This window comes from Spermophilus citellus (assembly GCF_964194105.1).
Source record: "Spermophilus citellus genome assembly, chromosome: X".
Lineage (NCBI taxonomy): Eukaryota > Metazoa > Chordata > Mammalia > Rodentia > Sciuridae > Spermophilus > Spermophilus citellus.
Window position 1 is genome coordinate 66,953,407 of NC_138190.1, and position 21,519 is coordinate 66,974,925.

The following is a 21,519-nucleotide window of genomic DNA, read 5'->3' on the forward strand; positions in this document are numbered from 1 at the left end:
TCTCTTATAAGAATACCAGGGTTCTGTAATATGGGTCTCATCCTAATCAGTTAATCTAATCACTTCCTAGTGGCCTTTCAACTCTAAACACCATAACTAAATTAAGTTTCCACCCTCTTAATCAATTAACATCAGATTTTTGTCATTAAATTCCTGCATGTGTTCCAGGAAACAAGCAATGTGTAAACTAATATTCTGTCCCTGCCAGCTCTCCTCCTCAAACTCATGTCCTTCTCGCATACTACATACAGTGATTTCATTCCCCAATAATTCTAAATTCAAAAGGCCAAATCCCAAATCTCATCTGAGAGTCAAGGCAACCTATCTACTTCTAAGATATAATTGTAGGTTACGCAAAGTATACATTCCCATTCTAAAAGAGAGAAATAGGAAAGTAGAAAAGCGGAATCAGCCCCAAGCAAGACTGAAACCTAGCATGGCAAACATGATATCTTTAAGCTCTAAATCTGGACTCTCAATATGTTATATGTCTATCCTTATACCATCTACTATATAGTGTGTTTTGAAAGCATGAAGTATAAATATTCCAGCTTTATTCTTATTTACCAATATTGTTTTGGCTATTTGGAGTCCATTGTAATTCCATATAAATTTTAAGATCAGCTTTTTAATTGTGCAAAATGAACAGATGGAAATTTGATGAATATTGTGTTAAGTCTGTAAATCAGTGTGATTATTTGTGTCTTAACAATGTTTTGTAATGCATGAAAGTACGATGCATTTCCATTTACTGATGTCTTTAATTTCATTCAATAATGTTTTGCCATTTTCAGTGTACATATCTTGTATTTGTTATATTTCTTGGTAAATATTTTATTCTTTTGATCCTTTTATAAATGAAATTGTTTTAATTAATTTCTTTTTCGGATTTTTCATTGCCAGTGTGTAGAAAGAGCACCAATATATATGTGGTATTTCAATGTTGAGAGGCAAATCTCGGGTCTCAAATGTGCTTGGCAAGTGCTTTACCACTGGGCACTACCTCCAGTCCCCTAATTTAAAAAAAAAATTATTGTAATTAGTTATAGCTGTATACTGTATTTCACTACATAATTGTAACAGATTTAATGCTTTTTTTTTTTTTTTAGTAAGTTACAACCATTATGTGAAGCTTTTAAGAATTGTGCTGGTATTACTTAAATCATTTATTACTAGATTATCTTTGCTGCAAGATTAGAATGCATGGAATACTTATGAATATACATTTATGCAGTGGTGAAAATTATGTGGTAAAGAACAGTCCTTTTATCTTACAACTTTTCTGAATTAATTTATTATCTCTAATAGTTTTTACATAGTTTAGATCCTGTAATCTCTGAATAGTTTTATTTTTCCACATTATGATGTCTCTTTTTTTTTGTTGTTGTTGTTTAATTTAATTGCCCTGGCTACAACTTCTTGTACTGTGTTGAACAGAATTGGTAAGAGAGGATATAGTTGTACATATCTTTTTTTTTTTTTTATACTGGGGATTGAACTCAGGGACACTCAAATACTGAGGACATATCCCCAGTCCTATTTTGTATTTTTTGAAAGGTGTATTCATAGTTTTAATATAGCAAACCAAGGTGAATTACCATTTGGGCAGAAAGCACATCATTCTACATTTATAATGCATCAGTTTCTGCTAACACATTGTAAAAGCAAGTAGTACAGTATGTTAGGGATCATCTCAGAAGTTCCAAACTAATTCTTTGTTCTTAGTACCTAATCCTCTGGGACTCTAATTATACAGTATGAAGAATTACATTTTAGTAATTAATTTGTATTTCTCCTTACCCTTACTATTTTATACAGTGACAAAACCTTTAGAATTCCTTAGGTACACACCATGTAAAAATAAGGTACTGAAGAATTTCAAATACAGACCATAAAAAGTTAATGTTTATTTATGAATTAAGAACATATTTTTGACCACACCTTAAATGTATTTTTGCACTAAAATTTTGCTTCCAGGTGTTAACACATAGTACAATAAATTTGTAGATTAATTTTAACAGCAAATATGGATTATGTGCAGAAATGCAGTCATAACAACAAAACCCCTTTAAAATAGCTAGCCTTAAACATATCTTACACTAAAATCTTTTTTAATTTCCTAATTTGCTTTGAGATGGATCAAGAGCTTGCAAGAGCTTTTAAAAACATTAACCACTAATGATTCAATGATTACAGAATTCTGCATTAACCATTAAAAGTTTATACCTAGGAATAAGTAGAAAGAAATGATCTTTTTCAACAGTACTTTATTTTTTAAAGCAGGTGATTATTACTCTGTTCTGCATCTTGATTCACTTCCTGCAGGTGTTCTCTTGCTTCTTGAGAGAGAATTCATAAACGCAGGAAGGCCTTTGCCAGAAAGCATCTTTAATAAATAAAGAGAACTCTGGTCCTGGGGAGATTTGAGAAAGTTTCTGGCATCTTCCGGACTTTTGCATAATTGACAAATCCTCTGAGAAACAGGAGAGAGCCTAAAACCAGGAACACCCACCAGAACCAGTACTGAACCATCAAAGTATCCAGGGAAATAGGTGGAAAACTTGACAATCAGGATCCACTTAATTGGAGAGAGACCAAATCCTGAGATGGCCCCATACCTTCCTTCAGCTGAGGTGGTCAGGCAAAAAGACAGGAAAAACTCAATCCAGTTGAAGACGAATGCCATGAAAAAAGTTAACATGAAAGTCCCATTACTTCCTATCCTCAGCTGTTCAGCATCATCAAAATCATCCCGGCCTATAAAATCTTCATCTCTTCCAGGAACTAAAGGGATGGTAGCTTCCGCTTTCAACCTCATCATAACTCGGCAGTGTTGTAGCCACGTTATAAGATGGGGGCTTTGGAAACCCAGATTCGTTGTTGTAGTCAAAATAGGCTGCATTATCTGCAGAAATGCTGCTGTAAGGTGGTGGAGCATCACCTGCAGCCTGCTCAGGTTCCCCAGGCTCTTCTTCATTCTGCAACTGTTGGCTGCCATAGGCCGGCTCCAGTTCCGCCAGCGCCGCCAACGGCAATGCCAGGGCGCAGCCGGCCGCAGGGAAAGAAGTCAAATAAGCGAGCTGAAGGGGCCCTGGCGCTGCGGCCTGGGAGCGCTGCGTGGGTCTCGGGGGTCGCCGCTCCCCCAGAGACGCTCTGCTCAGGTTGTCCCTATTTTGTATTTTATTTAGACAGAAGGTCTCACTGAGTTGCTTAGTGCTTCCCTGTTGCTGAGGCTGGCTTTGAATTCACGATCCTCCTGCCTGAGCCTCCTGAGCTGCAGGGATTACAGGCATGTGCCACCATGCCCAGCTAATTTTTGTTTTGTTTTGTTTTAGGTACTGGGGATTGAACTCAGGGTGGTTTACCACCAAGCTGCATCCTAACCATTTATAATTTTTTGTTTTTCATTTGGAGTCAGAGTCTCTCACTAAGTTGCCAAAGCTGAACTTTGGATGCTCTTGCCTCAGTCTCCTGAATCACTAGGATAAGTCATGTGCTACCATGCTGGGCATTTTTCTAATATTTTTGGAAAGTTTTCAATTTTTCCCTTTGAAGTATGATATTACCAGTGGGATTTTCTTAGATTCCCTTCTCAAGTTGTGTTTGTTCCCTTATATCCTTAGTTTGTTGAATGGTTTTATTATGAAAAAGCATTGAGTTTATTCAAATGCTTTTTCTGCATCAGTTGAGATGACTATGTGTTTATTCATCCTTTTGATAAATTATTCATTATTGTATGTATATGTATTATTAATTATAAGAGTTTATTAATGAATACCAACTGTTTTTCATATGTTGAAACACCGTTGCATTACTGGGATAAATTTCTGTTGGTCAGGGTATATAATTATTTTATTTTTATTATTTATTTATTTTTTTATATATAATTATTTTAATGTGCTCCTGCATTTGGGTTGCTAATATTTTGTTGAGTACTTTTGTATTTATACTTTTGAAAGATACGTTTCTGCAATCTTCTTGTTATTCCTTTGTCTGATTTTGTTGTAGTAATTTTAGTTTTATAGAATGATTAAGAAATATATTCTCTCCCAATGAATTTTTTTTAATCTTTGGGAAAATTTTGTTCTTACATATTTTATTTATTTTTAGTTATGAAAATAAGTAAATCATGAACATGAAATTTGCCATCTTAACCATTTTTAAATGTACAATTAACTGTCAATTCTTATATTCACATTGCTGTGCAACAGTTACCATCATCAGTCTCTAGAACGCTTCATCTTGCTAAGTTGAAACTGTGCATCCATTAAACAAAAATATCTCATTTTCCCCTCTGTTCAGTTCCAAGCAACCACCATTGTACTTTTTCTGTGAATTTTACTATTCCTAGTACTTCATTTAAGTAGAGTGGTACAGAATTTGTTCATTTGTGCCTGACCAAATTTATACAGCATAATATCCTCAAGGTTCATTTGTGTTGTACTTTGTGCCAGGAATTCTTTCCTCTTTAAGACTGAAAAATATTTCATTGTAGGTATATGCCACATATTGTTCCATTCATCCATGGATGTACACGTGAGTTGATTCCATCTTTTGGTTATTTATCAATAATACTGCCAAGCATTCATTTAAAAATTTCTCTTTCAGATCCTACCAGAATTCACTAGTGAAGCTGTTTCTTTGTGTGTGTGTGTCTTCAGATATTTGTTTGTTTGTTTCTGTGTTTCCTTTTGGTATAGGGGATTAAACCCAGAGGTGCTTAACCACTGAGCCACATTCTTAGGCCTTTTTATTTTTTATTTTGAGACAGGGTCACGCTAAGCTGCCAAGGATGCCCTTGAACTTGTGATCCTCGGGCTTCAACCTCCTGTTTCTTCCGGATTACAGGTCTGTGACACCAGGTTTTGTTGAGCTTGTTGAATGTTTAGATTCATGTATTTCATAAAACTTGGGGAATTGGGCACCATTATATATATCTTCAAGTATGTTTTCTTTTTTCTATCTCCCACCTCTTTCTGGTATTCACATTATATATATTTTGGTGTGTTTGTTTTTATTTTCTTTCCTCAGATGGGATCACCTGTAAATTCACTGATATTTTTCTTCTGTCTACTCCAATCTGCTGTTGCACCCTTCTAGTGAATTTTTTATTTCACTGGTTATACTTTTTAATTGCAGAATTTCTGCGTGTTTCCTTTTTTATAATTTCCATCTCTTTATTGATATTTTCTTAGTGGTAAGCTACATTGTGATTGTTTCTTTAGGTCTTTGAGCATATTTTAAATAATTGATTAAAAATTTTTGTCTAATCATCCCAATATCTTATCTTCCTCAAGCACCAAATCTGCTTATACAGCCTCTGAAATGTATAAGATTCCAGAATTATCCTAAATATGAAGGGCTGATGGCCTAGCAAGACTTGTGGCAGACTTCTTAAGCAAAACAGATTTTTACATATGAGAGAGTTTAGGTACAAAACTTTAACACTTGTCTTGAGTTTCACTGATGGAGCTGTGAAGAGAGCCATTCCCTTGTCTACAGAGGTCAGGCATTTTATTTTAGAATTATTCAAATTATTCAAATAATTATTCAAATTATTCAAAAAGAGTCATATCTCCCCAATTTTGGCTGTCTTGAAGATTGTCCAATAGGCACCTGTTCAACGTGAGTAAATAGCAAACTTGTCATAGGATTGGTATTCTTACCTCTCCTCCAAAAATCAGAGAAATCACATAGTGATAATACATTCCAGAAGCAGTGAACATTTCAGATCAGTTTGTAAATACTGATCTGTCTCCTGTTCACACCACGAGAAAAGCTAATATAATAGCTGCTTTCCTGGGAGCCTTTTCCTGACAATCACAATAGAAAGAGGCCTGTGAAGAACCCCACAGAATAGTCCTCTCCATTGGGCCACAGTAGTTAAAATTTATCACAAGAAAGTGAACAATGATTCAGTCTTTGGAATCTCTTCATCATATCCACATGGATTGCAAACAGTTTCAGCTTCAAGAACTTCTGCAATCCCCTTTTCCTTTCCTCAGATACAGTCTGGTTATTGATGCATGAGCAGTATTTACTTCAGTTGGCTTTTTGGGATCTGCAGCAAACAGGATTCTCTTTCCACCTGGTTTGTGATTACCATTACTATACCAAACTTATCAGCAAGTTGTAGAAGCATCTGTGGAAATCTTCTACAGAGAGTATATATACTATCTATAATACACAGTTACATACCTGGACTCCACCTTCATGGTTGATGCTTTATAAAGAAACTGGGGCTGCAGTTGTAACTTAGTGGTAGAGCAGTTACCTATCGTGCACAAGGCATGGTTAGTCCTCAGTTGTGCAAAACAAATACAAAAAAAGAAGCTTATTTTGATGGTCTGTGTTGAATACTCAAGAATAAGCTACGTTGTCCAGAACATGACTGCCATAAAGGCCATATCTCTATTTTTTATGTAGTGTTGAGGATTACAGGTGCCCTCTGTGTCAATGTATATGGACTTCCTTCCCCTCTACACAAGTCAATGAGAAGCTGGCAAATTAACAGTTAGTGTATGACAGCTTTGGTTTTCCCAGTTTACTATACTCCAAACATCTCTGTGATCCTGTCTCAATTCTACAAGGAAGTTGTCTTTCAAACACTTCGGAGCCAGTTGTAATATATTTGATTTCTGACTGCCTTTGGTAGAATTCGTTTGCATTGCTGAAACTCACTTGAACTAATTTAGCTGCCTCAGCAATTACCTTTATTAGCCCTTTGGTGGAGAGAAGATTGCCTTTGCAGTGTGGAATCCAGTTTCTTCTGTTTTTTTTCACATCATTTTTCTCCATTCCTCTAACTGTGAAATAGATTGTGGGCTGAAGCTTTCTTCTTCCACTGAAGTATATGCATTTGCTTCAGGCTGCATCTGAATAGCTATGACTTTACTTCCTGTTCTTCAGACACCCTCTGCTTAAAGCTCCTGCAAACCCAACTGAGGTTATATCGTTTTTAAATTTTATTTATTCTGCTTGTTTTTGGTGCTTAATTTCCTTTTCAAAGAATCTTTTTAAAAGTTTTTTTTTTTAATATTTTTGTTGTAAATGAACACAGTATCTTTATTTATTTTTATGTGGTGCTGAGTATCGAACACAGTGCCTCACATGTGCAAGGCAAGCGCTCTACTGAGCCATAGCCCCAGCCCTTTTTTAAAGTTTTTAAGGTACGGGACTGGGGCTGGGGCTCAGTGGTCAAGCTCTTGACTCACACATGAGGCACTGGGTTTGATCCTCAGCACCACATAAAAAATAAATGAATAAATAAAGATATTATGTCCATCTGCAGCTAAAAATATTAAAACAAACAAAAGCTAAGGTATAATCCTAGGTTTTTATTTAGAGAATTTTCTCATTTGTTAACATCACTATTACAAACTTTTAAGCAGTGCTTCAGCTATCACAATTTTATATCTCATCTTTTCATTTTCATTCAGTTCAAAATATTTTCTAATTTCCTTCAAAAATTTGATATTTATCCAAATTTATCCAATACATGTCTTAGTAATGTATTGTTTAATTTCTAATTCTTTGTAGACTTTCTGTGTGTCTTTCTGCTATTGATTTCCAATTGAATTATGTTATGGCCAGAGAACATACTTTAAATTAGTTCAATTCCTTTAGCTTTAGTATTGTTTTATCTGTGATTCACAAGTTTGTTTATTTTCTTGAATGTTCCATGTCTATTTTAAAGCAGTTTATATTCTCTTGTTTTTTTTGGGGAAAGTGTGGTATAGATGTCTTTTAGGTGAATATGATTGATGATTGGTGTTCATGTCTTGTATGGAATGATTTTTTTTCAACTTATTCTGTGAATTACTGAAACTGTTATATCCAAGTATAATTGAAACCTTGTTTCTTTAGTTCTATCAATGTTTGTTTTATTTAGAATGGTTTTGTTGTTGTCTTCTTGACAATCTAATCATTTTTTCATGTCCTCCTCCTTGCTAATATCCTCATGTTGACATTTGTTTTTCTGATATCAGTATAGCCATAACAGTTTTTAATTGATTAGTGTTTGCATATTTATAAGTAATATATAAAGAGGTTTCCTGTGGAAATCACATCAGTGGTTCTTGCTTTTTATCCATACTGTTAATCTGAAAAATAAGGACTAGAAAATAAAGAGAGTGGTAAATATGTGGATTGATGTATGTTATTATAGCATGGCTTAATAAGCACGCATTGTGATGGTTTCAAAAGCATACCTTATGACCCACAAATTTCACTGAGTGAAACACCATATGAAAACTATATGAAAAGTATGTGCATATGTACACTAATAGATATGTATATTCATTTTAACAGTATTATAATAATCTCAGATTGTAAATAACTAAAATGTACATAAAAAATATCCATGGAGGAATACCACAAACATTATGATAAAAGGCAGCTTCTAGAATGCTGATGATATTCTGATTCTCGGCCTTTTTTTGTGTGTGTGTGGTGTTGGTGATTAAACCCAGGGCCTCTTGTATGCTAGGCGAGCACTCTACCAACTGAGCTATATCCCCAGCCCCCTGATTCTTGAAAGAGTAGTTATTATTGGTTCACTTGGTTATAATTTACATACCTTCACACTCCTGATTTATATATTTTTTGTATGTTACATTTCAATAAATAATAGTTTAATTTATAAAATCTAGATATACATATATAAAGACAAAAGATGGTAGTATAGCTACGATGTGTATAAATACAGCTGATGTGTTCTAGGCCACATATTAATCTAGAAAGCACTTAACTGTGGCAGAAAGACTCAGGGGAGATTTAAAAGAAAGTCCTTATGATCCTTACCTCCTGGTATTTACATAGCATGTAATTTCTTCTATTTGAATATTTCTTTATTAGAATATCCTATTCTAACCAATAGGATCCTGCAAAGGTGATGGGATGCCTTTTTCATGAAAATGTTGGCATAATATTATGTGCAGTTTTAAAAATAGCCTCAAAAGACAGGCTAGGGCTGTAGCTCACTGGCAGAGCACTTGCCTCACATGTGTGAGGCACTGGGTTCAAGCCTTAGTACCACATAAAAATAAACACATCAAGGTATTCTGTCCATCTAAATGTACATGGCATTAATTTATAGAAATTCATAGACAAATTGAACTAAGTTCAAAAGTTCCTTTCAATTACTGAGAAACCATATACAGAAGTCAACAGTATAGCTCAGTGGTAGAATGTTTGCTGTATATATGGCTCAGTGGTTAAACAACTGTGGGTTCAATCCCTGGCACCAAAAATAAATAACAAAAATTTTAAAATGTTACACCTAATGAATGATCCTACAAAAGTTGCAGGACAAACCATCTGAAAAGGAAGTTAAGAAAACATATTTACAATAGCATCAAAAGAATAAAATACTTAGGATTTAACCGAGGAGATGAAAGACTTGTATACTGAAAATTACAAATGAAAGAAACTGAAAGAAAGAAAACATCCCCAAGAGAAATGATATTGCATGTTCATGGATTGGAAAACTTTATATTGATAAGATCTCCATTCTACCCAATGTTTTCTACAGATTTAGTGTAATTCCTATCAAAATCTCAGTTTTATTTTGGTAAAAATAGAAAGATCTATCCTAGGCTCGGGGTGTAGCTTGGAGTTGTATCACTTTCCTAGCATGTGTAAGGCCCAGGTTTTATCACTAGTACTGTAAACAAACAAACAAACAAACAAATTCATCCATCAATCCATTCATCTATCCTAAATTTCACCTGGAATCTAAGGGACTCCAAATAGTAAAACAATCTTGAGAAAAAATAGATGGCAATAGCATACTCCCCAAATTCAAATATACTGAAAAGCCTTAAGAAACTAGAAAAAGGGGCTGGGGATGTGGCTCAAGCGTAAACGCCTGGCATGCTGGGGGCACTGGGTTCTATCCTCAGCATCACATAAAAATAAAATAAAGATGTTGTGTCCACCGAAAACTGAAAAATAAAATATTAAAAAAAAAAGAGATTAACATTAAACAAAGACATGAGATGGGAGGGAAAGGGAGAGATGAGGAAAATTGCATGGAAATGAAGGGAGACCCTCATTGCTATACAAAATTACATATAAGAGGTTGTGAGGGGAATGGGAAAATAAACAAGGAGAGAAATTAATTACAGTAGATGGGGTAGAGAGAGAAGTTGGGAGGGGTGGGGAGGGGGGATAGTAGGGGATAGGAAAGGTAGCAGAATACAACAATTACTAATAGGGCATTATGTAAAATTGTGGATGTGTAACCGACGTGATTCTGCAATCTGCATTTGGGGTAAAATTGGGAGTTCATAACCCACTTCAATCTAATGTATGAAATATGATATGTCAAGAGCTTTGTAATGTTGTGAACAACCAATAAAAAAAAAAAAGAAAAGAAACTAGAAACTGCCTAGTGTGGTGATACACACTTGTAATCCTCAGGAGGCTGAAGGAAAAAGATGTTATTGGGCAACTTAGGAAGACCCTGTTTTGAAAAAAATAAGGTTGGTGCCAGTGGTGTAGCTTAGTGGTAAAGTAACCCCTGTTTCAATCTATAGTATTGGGGAAAGGAAAAAAAAATAGAGAAAAAGCAAGCACAAAGAAGGATATAATAAAGAGAAAAACATAATCAATGAAAACGAATGTTGACTCTTTGAAATCATCAGTAAAATTGACAAAATTTTAAGCTAAGTGTCCAAGAAAGATGACTCACTAAGATCAAGAGATATTGCTATCCACTGTACAGAATTAAAAACTATTATGTGAAGATCATATGAACAATCCTATGCCAACCAATTAGATAAGCTAGGTAAAGAGAAATAATCCCAAGGAAGACACAAAGTACCAAAGCTAGTTTAAACAGAAAAGATAAAAAAAATTTTTAATATACCTGTAATAAGGAAAATAATTGAGTCAGTAATCAAAAACCTTCCAATGAAGGAAAGCCCAGAAGGGAATGAGTTCAACTATGAATTCTACTGATTGTTTACAGAATGGTTAATGATAGTCCCTAAAATAGCCAAATTATGGATTCAAACTAGGTGCCCATCAACGGACAAATGGATAAAGAAAATGTGGTATATAAACATAATGGAGTATTACTTGGTCATAAAGATGAATGGAATTTTGGTATTTGCTGGTAAATGGAGGAAACTGGAGAACATCATGCTGAGTGAAATAAACCAGACCCAGAAAGTCTTTCTCATATGTGGAAGCTAGAGAGAAAAAAGAAATTAAAAAGGAGATGGATCTTGGGCTGGGGATATAACTCAGTTCGTAGAGTTCCTGCCTCACATGCACAAGGCCCTGGGTTCAATCCCCAGCACCTTAAAAAAAAAAAAAAAGGGATCTTAGGAAAACAGAAGGGAGATCATTAAATCAGAAGCAGGACCAAATTGGGTTGTGCATGAATTGAAGAATGAAGTTGAACAAATTATACTAGGTGTCTGTATATACCATAATATATTTAAACTTTATATGTAACTAACACACCAAATAAAAATTATTTAATTAATTAGGAAGAATGAACAACCAAGTAGAGCAAGGGCATCAGGAAGAGGGAGGAGGAAAGGAAAAGAAGTTGTACTGGGGGTTAAAATGAAGAAGAATACATGCATTTATGAATGTGTCAAAATGATCCTCACTATTATGTACAAGTGTAATCCACTAATAAAAGGACAAAAAACATAAACAAAACAGCCGGGAATGGTGTCGCATGCCTATAATCCCAGTGCATGAGGCTGAGGCAGGAGGATTGCAAGTTCAAAGACTATCTCAGCATTTAGAGACCCTAAGCAACTTAGCGAGATCCTGTCTCTAAATAAAATTTAAAAAAGTGCTGGGGATGTGGCTCAATGGCTGCTGGGTTCAATACCTGGAACCAAAGTAGGAGGAAAAAAAGAGAGTTTGATTTTCATTTCCTGGCATTCCAGGATTCCTTTCTACACTAAAGTACCTGCAGCTGGTAACCAGCAAGCAATGGTACGTTTGCTCCCAGAATGGAGTCTTAAAGGGTGGTCTCCTCAGATCTTCCAGAAGATGATATTAAATAAAATAGAAGATGATATCATTATAGTAAATGAAATTCTAAATTTGAATAGGAATAATCAAGAACAAAGCAGCAATACACTAAGGGTTTAAAGGATCTGATGTTGACTCTAAAGAACCAAAATTGAGCAATCTGCACCCATAAAGAAGCTCCCTAAAGAACAATGTTGAAGAAATTCTACTGATGAGTTCGATGGTATTCCTGCCTTACATGAAATCCCATTTGACTAACTTATTGTCAAATCAATGATATTATTAAAGAAATCAAGATGGTATTTACTATGATTACACATCAAACAAAAAACTGAATTCTGAAAAATTCTCAAATTGATTAATGAAAAACAAGGAATACTTAAGACCATTATTTTATAGAAGGAGCTAATGTAAAGGAATTCACGACTTTGAAAGCTGACAAGAGGTTTCTTGTTACCTGACTATTTTGTGACATTGCTGAAAGCTCTCGGAGGATGGAGGGGGAGGACTCATCCTTTATGTCATAACCTGAGTCCTTTGTCAACTTTGTAACTGAATGACAGTAGGGTATACCGTCCTATAATTTTTTTATGTTTCTTTAGTTTTTCATTTTCTAGTCCTTTTCATTTTTCAGTCCTGTTTTTTTTTTGTACAAATAAAACCATTTTTTTCATAAACCACATGTATTTTCAAAATCATTCCCTTTAGGCAAATATTTATCTAACTGCTATATAAGCCTCTATACTATGCATAGTATGAAACTGAAAAATTGCTCATGTCTACTTTTGTACTTAGTGGACAATGCTACAGACCCCAATCAAATTGGTATAGATGTGATGTTGGAAGAAAAAGTTCAAGAAGATAAAGTCAGTATACCCAGACCCTTTGGAATTGAACATTACTATCTAAATTCCATTCAAAGCATTTCAGTCTGAAGGTAGACTTCCTCCAAGTGGATTTGGAGGTGGCTTATCTGTTTGATTATTGTACTTTCCCATATGTCCATAGAGACCAGCTCACCTAAAATAAATAAATATATATTTATCTTTTCAGGTCCTTGTTTGAGGCTCCTAAAACCTTTGTTATGCCCTGAATGCTAGTTCATGCATCTTTTGTTTCCTGATACAAAACTCTCAAATCCCCGCAAGTTTCCTGGTGATAGGACATTTTTTTTTTTATTTTTATTGTTGGTCGTTCAAAACATTACATAGTTCTTAATATCATATTTCACAGTTTGATTCAAGTGGGTTATGAACTCCCATTTTTTTTTCTTTTTAAGAGAGAGTGAGGAGAGAGAGAGAGAGAGAATTTTTAATATTTATTTATTTTTTTAGTTCTCGGCGGACACAACATCTTTGTTGGTATGTGGTGCTGAGGATCGAACCCGGGCCGCACGCATGCCAGGCGAGCTTGCTACCGCTTGAGCCACATCCCCAGCCCCTGAACTCCCATTTTTACCCCGTATACAGATTGCTGTATCACATCAGTTACACTTCCATTGATTTACATATTGCCATTCTAGGGTCTGATGTCTTCTGCTGTCTATCCTACATCTTTTGAGCTTCTAATGAAATGATTCTTGGTGGACTCCTGAACAGCTTTAGAATAGGATTTGATCACAAAGACAAAGGCATGAATAGATGCTTCCTTCCAACTTTTAGCTGTTCTCTCACCTCCCCCACACTCCATCCCGCTCCAAGAAGTGGAAAGGAGCTGGAGATTGAGTTAGTAATCCATGATGTCAAGATGATGCTACTATAAAGATCCCTAAATGATGGAATTCAGAGAGCTTTGATGGCAAAAAACATTGATGTGCCAGGAAGATGGTGTACCCCACTTGGACAAGGACAGAAGCTCCTGTGCTTGGGACCCTTCTGAAGTTTACCCTGTGTATCTCTTCATTTGGCTGTTTATAATACCCTTTATAATAAACTAGTAAACTTACGTGAAGTGTTTTATTCAGTCTTGTGAATTCTAGCAGATTACCAAACCCATGAGAGGGTTGTGGGAACCCTCAATTTGTTGCAACATCAGAACAAGTGTGGTACTTGGGAACCCACTATTTGTGAGTGGTGTCTAAATCGAGGGAAATATTATTGGGGTTGAGGCCTTAACTTGTGGGGTCTGTGCTAACTCCAGGCAGTGTCAGATCTGACTTGTAGGACACTCAGTTTGTGTTCATAGAGTTGGAGAATTGTTTGCTATGGTGGGAAAACCTACCCATTTCAGTGTCAGAAGTGTTATGTGAATGTATTATAGAAGAATACAAAGGTCAGAGAAAAAATACATGGGTCAGGTAAAGGGAAATATGGAGTCCTTAACACTTTTTTTTTCAGGGAGGCACACCAAATGTGAGAACAAGGAATTTTATTCAAACCAAAATGAGGATGGCCTTCTGGGAAATATGTATTTTAGTTGCCCAGATTTAGTGCTCCAAAATGGCATCCTGATCTGGGTCTGGTTTTATAGGTTAAAAATAGAATAAGAAGGGAGTTTTAGTAAGTGGGTTGTTAAACAATTACATTGATCAACAAGAATAGCACAGGTGATTGAATTGTCATTGCTTACTTCTGTTATAGATTCAGGAAGAAACTTCAATAAATGGGAAAGGCTTTTTTTTTTTTTTAAAGAGAGAGTGAGAGAGGAGAGAGAGAGAGAGAATTTTATATATATATATATATATATATATATATATATTTTTTTTTTTTTTTTTTTTTTTTTAGTTCTCGGCGGACACAACATCTTTGTTGGTATGTGGTGCTGAGGATCGAACCCGGGCCGCACGCATGCCAGGCGAGCACGCTACTGCTTGAGCCACATCCCCAGTCCTGGGAAAGGCTTTTTTATTTATTATCTTTATGGCATCAAGGAGGTTGCCGAATATGCAATGCTGAATAACCTAGGTGACTGGTATCATGCTTCATACTTTCCCTGGGCTAACAAATTTTTTGGCCTCAGTCTGAGGCACTTTATTTTTTTAGTTTATATATATAATATATATAAAATTTTTAATTTCACTTATTTATTTTTATGTGGTGACGAAGATCAAACCCAGGGTCTCACACGTGCAAGTTGAGCACTCTACTGCTGAGCCACAACCCCAGCCCCAGTCTGCAGCACGTTAAATCCTTTCTCATGATAAAATCTTCAATCTGTTCCTGTATAGGTTATCGGTTTTTTTCTGGAAAATTGTTTATTTATATACAAAACATTTTTTTTCCCTTAGGAAACAGCCCAGTTTAAAATGATCATTGGAAATCATCTCAGAGCATCTCAGTCCCACTTTCCTTCCTAGGTACATTTTTGTCCCCTTTCACCTGTCCTCCATCCCTTCCCTAGGTATGCTCTGTCCCTTCATCTCTCTTCTAGGTACATTTTGTCCCTTGTACCTCTCCCCTTTTACATTTCCTGGATATGTGGGTGTCTTCTCTTTTGGTTACATCTGTATCTCAGACACTTGACTGCTTGTTCATGGGTACCCCTCACTGGTCCTGCCACAGGCACTAACACAGCTGGCAGTCTCCTCCCTGGGGTGTTTTTCTGCTTTTGCATCACTGTGACCAGAATACCCAACAGGAGCATTTATTTGGGGCTTAAAATTTCAGAGTTCCATTGCCTCTGGGACCAAGACGAGGCTGTACACCATGGGTGAAGGACCAGTGGAGGAAAGCTACTTGATTTATGATTATGTCCAGAAGTGTGTGGAGTGGTTGCACCCTTCCAGGACATGCTTCCAGTTGCCCACCTTGAACAGCCACTCCCCACTTGCTGACAGTTACTACCCTAGGGAACTTGTATAGTCAGCCCATTCAAACTAAAAGGAACTGATTCAGTGACAGCTCTCATAATGCAATTATTTTACTTCTGAATATTCCTGCATTAATGGGATCTTTTAGCTGAAATTTCATATTCAAACCATAACACAACTGCTATAGGGACAACCTCTGCAGTGCCACTTCCCAGACCTGATCCAGCGTGTAGCCTTGGCAGTTCTGCCTCCACCTACTGCCATATGCATCTGAAGCTCCTGGCTACTGGCTACTGGCTACTGGGTGTGGGATTTTGCTTTACCAGCAGTTGCTTGAAGAAGCCAGATGACAATTCTGATTTGGGAGTCTACCCATGGAAGGTATGCTTCCCAGTGAGAGATCACAGATGGAATCAGCAGATAATTTTTTTGTTCCAAAGCACAGTTTTCTAACCTGCCCATTTACCAACATCCTATGTGGCTGCATAATTGGCTGTATTGATTGTAGTATGTCTTCATATTGGCATCCAGTCTTCCCCTGTTTTTTTTTTTTTTGTTGTTGTTGTTTGTTTGTTTGTTTGTTTCTTCCCTTACTTTTGCTACCCTGGGCATGTAATTCCCAGGAATGCCTTACATTGCCTCTGGGGAACTTGTGTAGAGCTAAATCTTACAAGACATCCATTTGGCATTTCCCAAACTGTGTGTCTTGAGCACCACTGTCTCTCAATATTAGTAGACAGTTTTTAAAGCATTCTGTCATTATAGCAGTTTCTGTCACTATGCTCGGTTATGTTGGACAGATATTTTTTTTCTTTGCAGTAATGGGGATCAAACCCAGGGCCCTGTACATGCTAAGCAAATGCTGTACATTGATCTACAGCTCCAGCTCAAATTAAACACATTTTATTATTGTGCAACTTCTCAGGTTCTTCACTATACCCGTGTACATTCTAAATCTCCACCAGAGGCAAGCTGTTTATTTCCTTAATATTCAGAAATACATATTAATATCTTTGGAATATTAATGTTCCATGAAATGCATATTTGAAGACCTTGTTGTTGGGCAATCTGCTTCGAAATTATGCTCATTTTTTACAAATGAAGTTCATTACCACAAGCTATTATTTGTAAATATATGTATGTAGAAAAACACTTTTTGACGTGGTACTTTGGAGTGTGAGGGCTGACTGGAGCTTAAATTCTAGATCTGCTACTGATGAGTTAACAGCTTCCATTAGCCACAGGTTAACTAAGCTTCAGTTAGTTATCCAGTGGCTAACTGAATCAACCAGCTGAGGCCATTAAAATGTCCTTCCTTCTGATGGGCCAATGTGGCCTATTATAATTACTAGTTTTCTTGGTATAGTGATTGTGAGCTGTGCCCCAGTTGTGTAAGTAATAATTATAACTCTAATTATTAATCATGTCTGTGAAATCAAAATATTCCTTGAAAATGGTTTCTTTAAAAATTATTCAGCAATAAGGTGTGTCAAAATGAACGCATAAGCGCCAGGAAACCAAATTTGATCCCTTCTCACAAGCTCCATATCTAGCACCCTGGTCCCAAACAATGTCACCTATCTTCAGGATTAGTACTATCACCTCCTAATTGGTCTCTGGTTTTGTCCTTTTCCTAGGACTGTCTATGCTCCACATGAGTCAGTTCATTAGCTCACTCTGCTACTCAGAAGCTGAGTTCTTTTTAGTTCTGCAAGTTCTTCCCTGCACCCTCTTCAACCAGGGACATCATCTCCTATTCCTCCCTCTGCTCAATATGTTCTGGCCTCTTTGGCCTCCATGTTGTTTCTAAACAAGGCAAACGTTTCTCACAACTTTGCAATTCCTATTGTCTGACCCTCTTCACCCTGGCCCATGGGACCTGTCCCTTACCTGCTGTATACCTCAGCTCAATGTCTTCTGATCTCTTGGGCCTTCTCAGACCACTCTGAGGAGTGATTAAAAATCACTCCTCCCTTTAATAATTCCTCTTCCCTTTCTTCCTTTATGTTTCTTCACAGCACTTACATATATCAGGTGATTTAGATATTTTACTTTTTTCCCCCTATTTTCCTTCTACTAGAATATAAACTTGAGGGCAGGAATTTTTGTTACTTTTCTTTCTTTTTTCTCTTTTTTTCTTTATTTCTCTCCTTTTTTAAAGGAGAGAGAGAGAGGGAGAGAGAGAATCTTTTCTTTTTTTTTTTGGAGATGGACACAACATAATTTTTATGTGGTGCTAAGAATCAAACCTGGGTCCGCCCGTGCTAGGCAAGCGCTTTGCAGCTGAGCCACAGTCCCAACCCAATTTTTGTTTCTTTTGTTCACTTTTCTGTCTCCAGTCTCTCTAGCAAGCCTCTACAATAAATAGAGGCCCCTGAATAAGTGTTTACTGAATGCATACTAACTGAAAACAGTGGCCAGAGGCTAGTAACTTCACCTTTCTGTGTCTCTGAGATGGTTGTATAAAAATTTCTTAAGGACCTTGTAATTTTTGTTTTGTTTTTGGTAACCACTGAGCCACGTTCCCAGCCCTTTTTTATATTTTATTTAGAGACAGCATTTTTGTTTGTTTGTTTTTTGTTTTGGTGTCAGGGATTGAACTCAGGGGTACTCAACATCCCAAGTCCAATTTTGTGTTTTATTATCCAGTTAGAATGGAAATCATCAAGAATACAAATGGTAAGCCAGGTTCAGTGGAGAATGCCTGTAATCCCAGTGGTTTGGAAGCCTGAGGAAGGAGGATTGTGAGTTCAAAGCCAGCCTCAGCAAGGTCAAGGCACTAAGCAACTCGGTGAGACCCTGTCTCTAAATAAAATACAAAAATAAGGCTGGGAATGTGGCTCAGTGGCCACGTGCCCCTGAATTCAATCCCCGGTACCAAAAAAAAAGGACTAGGGATAACTCGCTGGTAAAGTACCCCTGGGTTCAATCCCCAGTACTGCAAAATAATAATAGTAATAATACTACTATTGCCTTTCTTATCGATATCAAACCGCATATTTTTTTCAGAAATGGAAGAGGTGATTTTAAAGTTCATATGGAAATGCATGGTATCCTGAATGCCTAAAACAATTTTGAAAAGAAGTTGGAAGTCTCACTCTTCCTGATCTCAAAATTTACTATGAAGAGTAATCAAAAGAAGGCGGTGTTGACATAGACAATGAGATCATTGTAATAGAATTGAGGGTCCAGAAGTATTCTTTTCAACAAATAATGCTGCTTAAAAAGAGAGGTAAAGGCCAAAGAATGAATTCAGACCTCTTTGTCACACCATTTACAGAAATTAGCTCAAAAAGAGAGCAAAGGCCTAATATACAACATAAAGCTATAAAACTCCGGGAAGGAAGTAGATATAAATATGCATGACCTTGGCATTAGTCCACAGTTGGTAAATATGACACCAAACGCATAGGTAGTAAAAGACAGAAAGAAATAAAGATGTCTTGTTTGTGCTAGTTTGCTAGGTATGTTGTAACAAATTATCAGTCTAGTTGGCACAAAGAAAAGGAAGTTTGTTTTTTGTTTTGTACAGTTCTGGAATCTGAAAGTCCAAGATTAATGTTCTGGAAAGATGGGTTTCTTCTAAAGCTCCTCTCCTTGTCTTACAGATGGCCTGCTTTTTACTTCCTCTTTACATGGTCTTTTCTCTTTCAGGAGAATGTGTTCCTGAAATTTCTCTGTTCAACTTTCCTCCTCTTCTCAGGACACCATGCAGATTGGATTAGGGCTCTCCCTAATGAACTCATTTTTTATTTTAATCACCTCATTAAAGGTCCTCCTTCAAATATACTCTTATTGTAAAGAGCTGGGTGTTATTATTTTAGCATTTGAATTTTGAGGATACACAATTCCACCCACAACATAGGTAATTTTCAAAACTAAGAACTTTTGTGTATGATAGGTACCATCAGGAAATTAAAAAGACCCTCATTTAATAGGAGAAATATATATATTTTGGTACTGGGGATTGAACTCAGGGCACTCAACCATTGAGTCACATCCCCAGACCTATTTTGTATTTTATTTAGAGACAGGCTCTCACTGAGTTGCTTAGCATCTCTTTATTTTTTTTTTTCTTTTTTCTTTTTTTGCTTAGGCTGGCTTTGAACTTGAGATCCTCCTGGCTCCCAAGCCTCTAGGATTACAGCTATGCGTCACCGCATATAGCAGGAGAAAATATTATAAAGATATAATTACCTATATTGATATCTAAAGGTAGGTACTTAGGTTAATAGGATTTGAACCCAGCACCTCATATGTATGAAATGAAACTTTAGGCTAGCATATGCCAGGCAAAAGCTCTGCCATTGAAATAACCCCTTGCTATCTAGCATATATTTTAAAAATTCATGTAACTTAATAAAAATACAGCATGTGATGAGTACTTATAACTTTTATTTTGAATTAACATTCATTTAAAAAAATTTTTTAAATATTCTTTTTAGTTGTAGATGGACATAAACCTTTATTTTATGTGGTGCTGAGGATTGAACCCAGTGCCTCACACGTTCAAGGCAAGTGGTCTACCACTGAGTCACAACCCTAGCCCCAGCATCCATTTTTTTTTTTTTAAAGAGAGAGCGTGGGAGAGAGAGAGAGAGAGAGAGAGAGAGAGAGAGAGAGAGAGAGAGAGAGAGATTTTTTTAATATTTATTTTTTAGTTATCGGCGGACACAACATCTTTGTTTGTATGTGGTGCTGAGGATCGAACCCTGGCCGCATGCATGCCAGGCAAGCGGGCTACCACTTGAGCCACATCCCCAGCCCCCAGCATCCATTTTTTAAACATAAGTTTAATTACTCCTTGTAGCATCAGGGCTCCATCATTCTTGGTACAGTTTTCAGTTTCTACAACCCATCCACATGCCTGCAGCAGTGTCCAGAGATAAGAGTTTAGGGGCATCTCTCCATTCTCTATCACTTCCTTTTAACTGGACATTTAGACATTAACCTGTGAACTTCTATAAATGTTTCTGTCACAGCATAACCTCCTGGATACAGTGACTGCTTACTTCAAACCTACCAATTAAAATTGCCAAGCAGATTTGTTTGGATAATGCCCTAAACTCAATAAAGGCATTAATCCATGGGTCCCTTTTCTCTACATTCTTTCTTGATCTTCCTTTTCCTATTCTCCCTGACGTGTGTGTGTGCGCGCGCATGCGTGTGTGGCTTTTGGGCATGTCATGTACCCCCTAGGGACTGTAAATTCTAAGAAGTCTTTTACTTTTCCCAGATGTGGTGGTGTACACCTGTAATCCCCCAGCAGCTTGGGAGGCTAAGGTAGGAGGCTTGCAAGTTGAAAGACAGCTTCAGCATTTTAGCAAGTCCTTCAGCAATTTAGATCCTGTCTCAAAATTTTAAAAAACTTATAAGTGGACTGAGGATGTAGGGCAGTGGTTAAGCACCCCCTGGTTCAATCCCTGGTACTAAAACAATAAACAAATAAGAAAAAAAGTCTTTTTAAGTTTTCACACTTGAAATTTGTTGTTGAAGCTATGCCTGCAATCCAACTGATGACAGTAAGGGAACCTCTAGGATTCTCCTGCATGTGGATCCATTCCTGGTGTTCCCTTTTCTGTGCCTCTGGTGACTGCGGGGGACCGTGGATAATAGTTATATTGATGAGAAACTCCTAAAGTTTCATTTCAAAAACACAGCTCAATGAAAGTGTGTATTTGAATACACTTTTCTCTTGAGAAGGTACAGTTGGCCAATGAATATATTAAAAGATGCTTAACAGTATTATTAGGGAAATTGAAACCCAAACC

At 36.6% G+C, this 21,519-nt stretch overlaps 1 long non-coding RNA gene and 1 pseudogene across 29 annotated transcripts in view; one reads left to right on the plus strand and one right to left on the minus strand.

The window, feature by feature from the left end:
* The window catches only part of LOC308639171, a 247,633-nt gene that overhangs the window by 71,434 nt on the left and 154,680 nt on the right, over positions 1–21,519 (plus strand). For 25 of the 28 annotated variants that reach the window (XR_014019991.1, XR_014019992.1, XR_014019996.1 and 22 more), the window contains one exon: positions 4,772–4,848. This is a non-coding gene — a long non-coding RNA (uncharacterized lncRNA). Of the gene's footprint in view, positions 1–4,767; positions 4,849–21,519 lie in introns of all 28 variants that reach the window. The other 3 variants (XR_014019995.1, XR_014020013.1, XR_014020017.1) reach the window with 1 other exon arrangement.
* On the minus strand, positions 2,329–4,518 carry LOC308638936 (NEDD4 family-interacting protein 1-like; annotated as a pseudogene). Its single transcript has 2 exons — positions 4,445–4,518; positions 2,329–3,168 (listed from the first exon to the last, which is right to left on the minus strand). The product of its transcript is annotated as an NEDD4 family-interacting protein 1-like (transcript).